The 12,351-nt window shown below is 37.4% G+C and overlaps 1 pseudogene; it reads right to left on the reverse strand.

Moving 5' to 3' along the window:
• Positions 1 to 1,378: 1,378 nt before the first annotated feature.
• Positions 1,379 to 1,692, reverse strand: LOC111144453 (annotated as a pseudogene).
• Positions 1,693 to 12,351: the final 10,659 nt, after the last annotated feature.

The following is a 12,351-nucleotide window of genomic DNA, read 5'->3' on the forward strand; positions in this document are numbered from 1 at the left end:
GTTGACTTTCTGGAGATTGAGTCTATTCTTCATACAAGCTGATCATTTTTAAAGACTCCTGTAATATTTATTAGTCTCCAGGCAAGAATTTCTTCCAGGGCTGGGATCATGCCTTTGTACTCTTGCGTGTGGTCATAGGTAAGGCCCTCTCTTGTCAGACTTAATTTTCTAATCTCTAAAAGGGGACCAATGTTTTTAGGATCAGTTGATATGAAGTGTATAAAAATGCTTCTCTCTGTGACACATGCTCTCTGAAGGAAGTCTGTATTTGTTAGTTTTCTATTTCATTTGCTCTGTTTGAGCATGATGATGACTTCACAAAGGTTGATCAGCATGTTTTTGTGGATTGAAAATATGATTAAGGGAACTAAATGAACTTCTGACTTACCTTGAACACAGTGTCAAACAATTTTGTGTGTGCACCTTCACTGTATTTGAAAATTATTATAGACAGTTCTGTGCTTCAGTGTGACAAAGTGACAAAGGGACCCCAGGGTAAGACATCATCAGTTGTCCATTAACCCAGATACTGGCCATAATAACTCCTGCTAATACACAAAATCAGTTTATTGGCACAGGAATAATAAGGCCGGGAAATGCAAATCAAACCTCATTTACTTGAACCCATTGCAGGAGAATCCAGAAGGTGCAGCTGAACCCCTAAGCCTGCATCCCTGTTAGCCTTGGAAGACACATCTTCAGACCAATTTGGAGGATAGTTTGTGAAAAGCTTATGTTCGAGAAGTTCTTTTACCTTTTCGTAACTATTTGTTTTGAGAAGGGTTAAATATTTTTTATTTCATATTATACATAAACCACACTAAAATGCCTTTAATTAAGCAAAAGGCAACATTTTAGATACAGGGAATTTTAATTAAATTGGCACTGTTAAGACCAAAAAATAAAGTGGACACTGCCAGCTTATCTTCAACCCTTGCCTGTAACAGGCTAACAAGCACAACTTGAAATACAGCTGAGTCTTGTTCTGCGACAGTGAAGGGATTTCCTCAGTATTTAAATATATTAATATAGCCAGCTGTATAAATCTAAATATAAAACCAATCTCCTATAAGCTTAGAGATGGCATTTACCATCTCTGTGAAAAGCTGAACATGATTAATCAATTCCAATCATATTTTTAGAAGGCAAAAACAGTAACAGCACTTGCTGAACCAGATTTACTATCCACGTTCAAAAAGCTGATCATAGTCATTTAACCACAAGCCAATCTTATTTAAATCAGGACTGTCCAAACGAAATGTTCTATCAGGCATTCATGAACTGAATTCTGGTATATGCGATCAATTTAAATATGGTACACATAAAAAAAAAAAAAGAGACTTTTTTGTTTTGTAATAAATAAGGCAATGGCCAGCCATTACTCCTTAGTAGCTTTTTTGAGATAAGGTATCAGATCTGCTCTTTCTCCTGTCTTCTTAGTGCCAGTGGAGATCATTTTTGCTCCAGGGATATATTTCTTGGGATTCTCCAAATACTCCATTAGTGGGTCCTTTCCCCAGATGATGCCTTTGTTCTTGTTGGCATCCATGTAAGGAAATCCAGGGCCCTGACCTTTCTCCTAAATAAACCATGAAGATTTGGCCCAGTCTTGTGCTTGCCTCCCTTTTCCACAGTTTGGCACTGGGCACACTTCTGAACAAAAATCTTCTTGCCCTTCTCAACATTGCCCATTTTTACATTGTTCTTCTGCTGCATAAGAAATGAAGACGCCCACTTGCAAGACAATGGGACATCCTGTGCTCTTCAGTAGCTATTTTGTATCCATGTGGGTTACACAATCAGAGGATGGAAAGGATTCACAAATGGAGTGAAGCACAAAGTAAAACCTATTCCTCAGAAACATTTTATGTTAGTCAGGAAAGTGATGTTGCTCTTTCATTTATTAAAATTGTATATGTGCCAGTAATCGTGCCAGGTGCTTTATATACATTATTTCAGATAAGATCCCCAATAAGTTTATGATATATACAGTTATCATCTTTCTTTTTTTAGAGATTAAAACAAATGGGCCTAAGAGAAATTAAATAAATTACCTAAGCTTACACTGCCAGTTAAGAAGCAAGCTAGACACCTAATTCCTGGTTTATTTGCAGCCAATGTTCATGGAAATTGCTATACCCTCCTTTGTCAGATGATGAAAAGGATATTTCCACTAAATGAAATTCACAGGGCAAACATGGATACCACATAAGTGAATATATGTGGAGGCTTTTTAAAGTTGCTTAGCATGAGAACCATAGCTATTGTATCTGTCTTTATCACACCCAAAGCAGTGTACCATACAGAGATGTCAGATGAGTACTTGTGCATGAAGTTGAATTAGAAAAGAAGTTCAATTAGAAACAAACAAATGAGGCAAAGTAGTAGAAGGTGAGGCACTGGCAGATGGAATTGCCATGACCTACATGTGGATTACCCATTTCCTCTGACTTAGTAAGCAGAAAATGCTTCTCACCCCCTCCAGAACAGAATGACATCTTATTCCAATTATTCCTGCAGCATCGACACTTCTTTCTCACCCTCCAAAGGTCTCTGAAATTGCCTTCTGCAGAAAATTTTTCCAGATGTCTATAGTCAGAAATCACTTTTCTTTGAGGAAGAAAGCAGTATATTAATAGATTCTAGAAGACATCATATGTGACCTCTTTGTTTTAAACAGATTTTCTGAGTTTTATATATATTCTCTATATTAACAGTGCATAACTGATCACAAACATGATTTTTTACTGTATTTAATTAAATTGCCATAAGTTCCAATTACATTTCTCTCCTAGAGATTCTTAAATGCCTAGTACATTAAGACTAACAGCTGATGCATCCTAGCTTTCCAGTGGTCCAGGCACAGGCTGTCTGTGCTTAGTAGCCAGTTCACATGCATTTACCATTCTTGCACTTCTAGAATAAAATTTGCAGCCAGAAATGACTTGTGAGGCATTAATCTATGTATATGTGCTCTGAAAACAAGGGAAACTGGACCCAAAAAGAGTTGGTTCTGCAGACTTGATGAATTTGCTCAAAGAAATTAATTAGGCAGAGGAGTCCCTTGTCACTAGGAATGGCTAAGTCACCCGACCAAAATTGCACAGTTCCTTGGTGGCAGGGGATGCTACTGGTAAGGGCAAATAGATCTTCCATGGTCCCTGATGCATAAACATTTTGTGTACCTGTCTTAAGAAAAAGAACACAGGATGATAAAAATTAAAATTAGGCCCACAGAATCCAAGAGATGAGATGACAAGGTATGGTGAATTTTGTTAGCAATGAAGAGGTCTCTTACAACTTGGGAGACACCGTGAAAGAGAAGCATAAAAGAGGGGTTACTTATGTCTTAGACATTTTTTTTTTCTGGAGGTTCATTAAAGGCTTTATTTCCATTCCCTGCTGTTATCATCATAGGCCTAGGTCTGGTTGTCAGTTCAATAGGAATAACAATGAGATACCAATCTGAGAGTCAGAAAATGTCCTGTGATCAGACTTTGTTCCTACGTCAGGATAATTGTACCTGGTTTCTTGTTTCTATTAGTGATATGATAATCATGAATGATGTTCATCAAATATGGGCAGTATGTGGTACAAACTAAACTCCCTAGCTTCTTGTAGTTGAGTGAGTCCATAAAACTAGTCCTGGTCAAGGATTTGTGTGTAAGTTGATGTGTGTACATTCTGACCATGAGCACTTAATTGATGAACGCAAGGCCTTTCCCCCTCTACCCCACTTCCGAGGTGTTTTGCTCTCTCCCGTTCTCAGTGATGATACCAGAATGTGGCTTCTCTGTCATCCTGGCTGGAGTAGGAGACATAAAGCAGTGACCCTAGGCTGACCACAATGGGCAAGAAGTCTAACAACATACCTTTCTTGTTACAGGTCAGTAGCTTTGGAGGTCGTTACTGCAGAATGACATTGTCTATCTTATAATATATGGAGCTTCTGGGGCCTTCATGAAAACAAACTTTTGGTAGGCCTAAAATATCAGTTCACTTATTAATCAAGTAATTTATTGAACGTTACTTGAAGACAAACATTCTCCAGGCACCAGAAGCATTGCATTGAATAATATCTTCATGTTGACTCAGACTAATGAAAGGAAAAGGGGCTGGTTGGCAAGACATTTCCAGATAAGACTACATCTCATTGGTCGGTGCATATTGGGCTCAAGCTGGATCTCCACAGTGTAGACATAATAAAAAATATTAAAAGGTAAAAAATTATATATTCATCTGAAAAATTGTATTGCATTCTAATTCTGTGCTAAGTATTTTATAGGAGTTTATCCTGAAGATGGGAAGAATTCATAAATTTTGGAAATGTGAAGTTGGCACTACTTGGGGGAAATTTTTTTATGGTGATGAGGAGAATTGAGTCCCCTTTTTCCCCCCCCCCCTTTTCCTCTAGATATTGTGAGGCTGGGGATATCATATGCCTGTAGACAGCATTGGTTTGGGAGAAATAAGAAGAACCAGGACATGGCCAGGGAAAAATGGCTCTGGGCTTCAGGCAGAGAAGTTATGGAGACTTTGATTTTGGTTTGTGGTCCAGCCATATTTACCACACTAAAACACTGCATATGAAATTCGGAATATAGAATGCTCATTTGACAAAGCATCTTTGACATTGCATCTTTTAGAAACCCACTCTAAATGGGTTCTGGTCCGTGGAAGGAAACTGAAGCATCCCCAAAGACAGGATATTTGCAGCAGCAGTATTTCCTGGGGGAGGCTCTTTGGCTCTGTGATATAAATAAAAGTTGTTGTTCATTCAAATTCAAGGTGGATTTTCAACTGTAATATAGGTGTTTTGTTGTTTTTTTGTTTGGTTTCATTTGGTTTGTTTTTTTCTGGCAATTCACAAAACCCTTAAATGGAATGATGTATCTTTATTTTTGTGACAAATTATAAAATTTTCTCTGAATTTACACTGACCCTCTGTTTACTGGTACCAAGAAACTGTGAATTCCTTCTTTTTTTTTTTAAGATTTTATTTATTTATTCGACAGAGAGAGATCACAAGTAGGCAGAGCAGCAGTCAGAGAGAGAGGAGGAAGCAGGCTTCCTGCTGAGCAGAGAGCTGGATGCGGGGCTCTATCCCACAACCCTGAGATCATGACCTGAGCCAGAGGCAGAGGCTTAACCCACTGAGCCACCCAGGCACCCAGGTAAATTCCTTCTTTGAGTCAACTCTTCTTAGATCTGGATGTAAGTTTCCACAGGATTGCAATGGCTGACACAGTAAAGGGGAGGCTTGAGCCCTTCCATTTCTTTTCCTTATCAAGTCTCTATTACTCCTCATGTTTGGGAGATACTCTCTGCAACATTGTTTCTATCGCAACAGCCTAAATAAAGCACCATTCCCTTGCAGTTTTGCTCTGGGAGAACTTTTTAAAGTTTGACAGTTTCTAAGACATGTAAGGTCCTAGCAGTCTTAAAACCATAATAAAATGTTCAAAAATACAGAAGAAGTCAGACCAAGAGGGCTTATGACTGGTCAGAATGTCGGGTGGGAATATTTCAGAATAGCTGAGTGACTCATTACTCAAAAAAGTTTGTTATAATGAAGTCACACATTTTATACAGCAGAAAATGTTTTATTGGACTTCAATCAATTAAAAGTGACATGGAAGTAGATTTTCTGAGTATCTTTAGAACATAATAATAATAATTTTCACATTCATTCATTGAGCACCTATTATATGATATTTATTTGAATACAAGCCCATTATCTAGACTATGCATGCACATGGAGAAAAAGTTATATTAGTTTTCTCTTGTTGCATAGCAAATTACTATACATTTAGCAGTATAAAATAGCAGCTATGTTCTGTTTCTGTAGGTTAGAAGCCCAGATGAGCTTGGCTGGTCTGCACTCAGTATCATGAGGCTGGAGTCAAGGTATCAGCCAGACTGAGTGCGTATCTGGAAGACAAGACAGAGGAGAGGGAAGCAAGAATCCATTTCTAAGCTCAGGCATGTCATTGACAGGTTGAAGGCATCTCTCTGAGGTTGTAGAATCAAGACCCCCATTTCCTTGCTTGCTACAAGGTCACTCTCTGATCCCAGGGGGCACCTACATTGCTCTTTCTATCTTTAAACCATCAATTGCATTTTGAGTACTTTTTGTCCTTCAGCTCTCTCTGGCTTCCTGTCTGCTGTCTTCTTCTGCCTTTTACTAGGCTTATATAATTAGATCAGGCTTACCTGGAGAGTCTCCAAATTTTAAGGTCAGATTATTTGAATCTTAAATTATAATTACAAAGTCCCTTCACAGTGATATCTAGACTAGAGTTTGAAGAACCAGGGAATGGGAATCTCAGGGGGAGAGAGGACAATCCTTGATTCTGCCTACCATAGAGTTGCATTCTCAGTCCAAAAATTTCTTAAAACTGAGCATATTGAGGCCATCCTATCCTACCCAGATTCCTACTCTGATAATTTTTCCAACTCTCTGTGCCAACTTCACTCTGAACCATGAATCTAAGAAGCCACTTGGAAGAGAGCTCTATTTTTTATTATTAATAAATAATACCTCATTTACCCTTCCACCTCCAACAACACAATATGTACACACATTTTTAGTTCTAAGATAACTCAGAATAAATTGACTTTTGCTTTCATAGTGAGGAACAATTTGCCACAGAACCCGTTAAGCCTGAGAGATCACCACCAACACCATAAAATACTAGGGAAATGCCATGACATTAATCTGGGATTATAGCTAATTTGCAAGGTGAAGTAGTGACATTAATGCTTGCAAACATGCTGTAGACACATTACCACACCTCCAGTCTCAGCTCTCAGAATCACCTGTAAATCATGTCAGCTTCACAATGCTCCTTTGTTATGAATTCTATATCAAAGCACCAAAGCCCTTCGGTGGACTCTTTGCAAGTGCCAGCTGCTTTGTGTTTTTACCAACTCATAGTATCCCACTGAAGTGCAGATGTCACAGGTTTTGAAAAAAATGGTTTTGGTCTCTCTTTTCTCCTGTCAGAACACCAAGAAGCTGGCAATCAACCAATACAGATTCCCCAGGGGATGCCTCATGCTGGAAAGTGTGAAGTGTCCCCTAGAGAGACCCCTGGCCTGTAATTCTGGAACTCTGCAGGGAGGAAATAACCTCCTGACATCTGTTAGCAAGTAGAGACCCTCCCCGAGTGTTAATAGTTTACCCTGTTTCTCTCCTCTGCTCTCATCAGACAGCATTTTACATCTTTTCCTGTCCATGCTCAGTTAATTTTCATCTCAGGATCTTTCTGCTGGCTCCTGATTTGTAAACCTCCTTCCTTTCTCTTTATTTAGAAAGTTATACATTCTTGACTCAATTTCTTTGATAGATGTAAACGTATTTGGATTATTGATTTCTTCTTGTGTGACTTTTGGTATGTCTTTTCCAAGGAATTGGTCCGTTTTACCTATTATCAATCACATTTGGGGATCTTTTTTATTCCTGGTTAATATTATTCCTTTTTTTTTTTCAAATTACTTTTTCTTATTTTAATGTACATGATTAAAATAAAAACAAATCCAGACTTAGTTAAGGAGAGGTTTTTTTTGTTTGTTTGTTTGTTTTTGCAAAGACTATTGCAGTAGGAAGTATGCCCCAAACAGACTCAACCAGACTTTTAAAAATCAAACAGAAATAAAAGCCTTCCTTTTGGATGGGCATGTGATGGGCATGTGAGACTGGCAGGAGTTTTTGAGAAGTGGAAGTGAACAGACAACATAATTCAGGGTCTGACATGATGTGTTTCTGTTTCTCACTGTGGTCAGCTGATTCTCAGGATAAGCCAGCCACTAGGGGTGGGATTCTGTGTTTTACCATTTGCTCAGACTTGGGACAAACCAAAGTTCAGGAGTTGCTGGGGAAGAGAGAAGCCTGCCTAAAGATTGGCCAAGCTAATAAAGAGGGTAAGTTACAGACGATTATAGACACAAGGTCATTGCTCAGCCTGGCCAGAGGTTTAGCAGTTTCACTGACCTTTTCAAAGAATCAGCTTTAGTCCATGAATTCTCTCAATTGTTTTCTTGTTTTTAATATCATTCATATCATCGTTTTCAATATCATTCATTTCTGCTAATAAAATAAATTTTTTATTTTAATAAATGATAAGGAATAATACCAATTTTTATCATTTTTTCTTCTTACTTTGGCTTCAATTGCTATTCTTTACTTTTACTTAGGTGGAAGCTTGTATTATTCAAATGTAAGATTTTTTTCTTTTTTTAATGGACATGGTTAGTGTTATAAATTTCCCTTTGACCACTGCTTTCACATCATCCCCACATTTTGATAGGACATTTAAATTTTCATTTAATTCAAAATAATGTACAGTATTTTCTTGAGACTCCTTTGACCTATGTGTTATTTAATAGTGTGTGTTTAGTCACCAAATATTGGGGAATTTCCAACTCTATTTCTGTTATTGATTTTTAGTTTAATACCATAGTGGTCTGATAATGTGCTTTAAATTACTTCTATTTAAAAAAAAATTGTTAGTGTGCTTTATAGCCTAGAATATTGTTTGTCTGGTGAATGTTCCATCTGAGCTTGGGAAGAACATGTATTCTTTGTTGTTGAAGGGAATATTCTATAAATATCAATTAGATCAAGTGGGTTGGAGAGCTGTTCAGGTCAACTAGCTCCTTAGTGATTTTCTGCCTATCAAATACTGATAGCGTGAAAGTCTCCAATTGTAATAGTGGATTTGTCTATATCTGCAAGCACGTCTGTCAGGTTTTGCTTCATGTATTTTAATGCTCTATTAGGTATATATATGTTTAAGTTTGTTACGTCATCTTGGAAGAGTGACAGCTCGTTGTCCCTGATGGATTTCTCTGTTCTGAAATCTGCTTACTCAGAAATTGGTATCACTGTTCCAGTTTCCTCTTCATTCACGTTAGCAAAGTACCTGTTTTTCTTAACCTTATTTTTAACCCGTCTGTCTGTCTGTCTGTCTGTCTTTCTTTCTTTAAGTGAGTTTCTTGTAGACAATATTCATTTGGGCCTTTTGTTTTTTTCCTTTACTTTGACAATCTGTGTCTTTGATTGGGGTATTCCTTTTACATACTGAGGACTTACTCATTAAGGTAGGCAAAATAACATCCTCCAAAAATATTTATGTCCTACTCTCTGAAACCTAGGAATATGTATTTCATGACAAAAAAGACTTTGAAGATGTGATTATGGTTGAAGTGGGGGAGATTATTCTGAATTTTCTGAATGGACCCAGTCTAGACCACAGTGAAGGAGGAAGGCAAATGAATAGGTCACAGTGATGTGATGTGAGAAGGACTTAATTTGCTATCACTGGCTTTAAAAGTGAAGATGGGGGCCCTGAACTAAGGAATATGGGCTGCTTCTAGAAAATGGAAAAGACCAACAAATGGATCCTACCAACAGCTTATAGAAAGCGACACAGCCCTCCAACACTTTGACATGAGTCCAGTAAGACTGTCACAGATTTCTGACCTATAGAACTGTAAGATGATAAATTTATGTTGTTTAACCCTCTAGCTTTGGAGTGTGTTATGGCACAGATAGACAATTAATAGGTCCTATTTCAAGATCAAATTCACCCTAAATCTCTGATCGATGTGGTACTTTCATAGCAATCTGGCCTTGACTTCCATTCCTTGTGTGCTAAGACACTCTTCTTACAATTCTTAGCTGTTCTTTGTTCATGCATATTAGTGTATATCGGACAAAGTTAGGGTGCATCTCTGTTGTTACCATCACTCTTCGCCAATCCCATGCTCAGTTAAATTACTATTTGTTACTAAACATTTTCAGATTTCATATATTACCTAGGAGCATGCTGAAAATAGAAAAGTTTAAGGCCAGTTTGGCTGAAACAAGAAGTTATGCGCTGATGTTAGATAATCACAGATTTGAATCGCATGTTATTTAACAGGGCATCCAAACCTCAGTTTTATCACCCATGAAGTGAAAATAAAAATACCTCCCCCAGGGAATATGTGTAAAGATGAAAGGCAGAAGCATGTAAGTTGTTTGCCACTGAGTAGGTGTTTAGATGTTAGATATTCTCAGTACTTGATTTTAATGGAGACAGAATAAACAAGATAATTATGAGCATGCATTTTTCACTTCTGTTGCTTTATTTAAAGAAATTTCAGTGGGATACAAGAAAAAAGTGTACAGTTGGCAATTTTTTTGAGTGATTACATACAAGTATTGTAATTCTTGAGGGTCAATAGTCCTGTCCATTACACGACCTAATGTTAATCCAATAATATATAAGTAAATATGACACTTGTATATACATCACTCATTTCCATGGTCTGAAAGATAACAATTAAATTGTTTTCCCTTCATTTAGCTTGTACTCATAACTAATTGGACATGCATAACATTATTTTAAAATTCAATCTTGTCAACAAAAACAGGCACTTCATATGATCATTTTCATTTTAATGTATTTGTGGACTGCTAGCCATGTGACATTTCATCAGAAATGGATTTTGTTTTCATAGCACGCAGAAAAAAATGTTTTATTAATTTGAGTGTTGTGGGCTTTTGAAAATAATCTAATTAAATATAATTGATATAATTGTTATTTGATAATACTAACAATAGATGCTCAGAGAGGACTCAAAAAGGAGTTTAAAAATCACTAGCTCATCGTCAAATCTAATCAATCTAATATATATATACACACACGAAATATAGATGATGTATGTTTAGTTTACATATCATTCCCTTTGTATATGATATATATCATACGTACTTTATCATATACACACCTAACATTTGCGTGTATGTGTGAGTGTATATACATATATATGTATATACACACATATATGATATATACACATATTTATGTATGTTTTAAATTCATAAATAAGCCTGTTTAATTTTTTTATTTTTTTAAAGATTTTATTTGTTTATTTGAGAGAACAAGAGAGAGAACACGAGTGGGGTGAGGGACAAAGGGACAAGCAGACTTCCCGCTGAGTAGAGCCCAACGTGGGGCTCAATCCCAGGAGCCCAGGGTCATGACTTGAGCTGAAGGCAGAAGCCACCCAGGTGCCTCAATAAGCCTGTTTTAAATTACTTTGTGTGACACTCCAGTTTGTCTTCTGGTAGGCCATGTTGGGAGATAATTCTCCATGGGTCTATCATATTTCTCCACATCTAGCAAAGAGAGGTACTGAGGCCTTTTTTTTTTTTTTTATTTGACAGACAGAGATTACAAGTAGGCAAAGAAGCAGGCAGAGAGAGATGGGGGGGAAGCAGGCTCCCTGCTGATCAGAAAGCCTGATGTGGGGCTCAATCCCAGGACCCTGAGATCATGACCTGAGCCGAAGGCAGGTGTTTAACCCACTGAGTCACCCAGGTGGCCCCCTGAGGCCTTTTTTAAAGACTATCTTTTCAAAAATATTTATAACCCAAACAGCCTTGGAAGGCAGAGATTGTACCTTCCTCCAGAGCAGAAAGAAGACTCCTTTACTAGGCAATCTAGTAAATGCAATGCCTCCCTCCATGACACATTTTGTACAGGTGTGCTTGCAGTCCATTATAAAACATTTGGGTTTCCAAAACCTGAGGGTTCTCTGCTGGAACAACACTTTGCATTGTCGGTGTCCCCTGGTATTCTTTCTGTCACTGTATGTGAATTGGGGTTTGGGAGAATTGAGCAAAAATAAGGACATGCTGGCTACTGTTATTTCTGTGAATAATAAACTGACCTTTGACTCTGACCAGGACCCATGTTTTTCTGTCAGCATCCATAACACTGTGTGAGGCTTATTTTCTAGTCTGTAAATAGAGTAAAATCTCAGACCCACTGCAGTTCTTGACAGAGTGAAATATTAGTACATGTTACAAAAAAGTGTTCCATCTCAACAAAATAAATCAATGATGTGGATGCTCATTTTCAAGAAGTCTAGGAACATAATTTTCACACAGATGTGGAAGTGGCTTGGTCTAATGAGGCTAGCTCTAGGCTTGTGGTGGAAACATTGGAGCTTATTCAACTTTATTTTAGTTTGTGAATTGAACAAATTTACTTTTGATATGTTTCTTGTATGTTAAATCATTTATTCACAAATACAAAATACAGTTGGTTTTAAATTACATGCTTCTTTATAGAAGAAGATTTATTTTCCTATTTCCCCAAGTTGATATTTATAACCTGTGCAGTTTGAGTGTAGTGTGATTATTCTGGATATGGGAGGTGTGGAGGATACAGGGTATTGGAGAAGACCACAAACAGTTCTTGGTCCATGATTTTAAGCATACTTCAGATATTACTGGAAAACTTTTAGTGTTCATGGGTATATTCCAGGTGTCACAAGACTCCAAGAATTTACTAGAAG

This window comes from Enhydra lutris, unplaced genomic scaffold, assembly GCF_002288905.1.
Source record: "Enhydra lutris kenyoni isolate GAN:26980312 unplaced genomic scaffold, ASM228890v2 scaffoldscaffold1, whole genome shotgun sequence".
Taxonomy (NCBI): domain Eukaryota; kingdom Metazoa; phylum Chordata; class Mammalia; order Carnivora; family Mustelidae; genus Enhydra; species Enhydra lutris.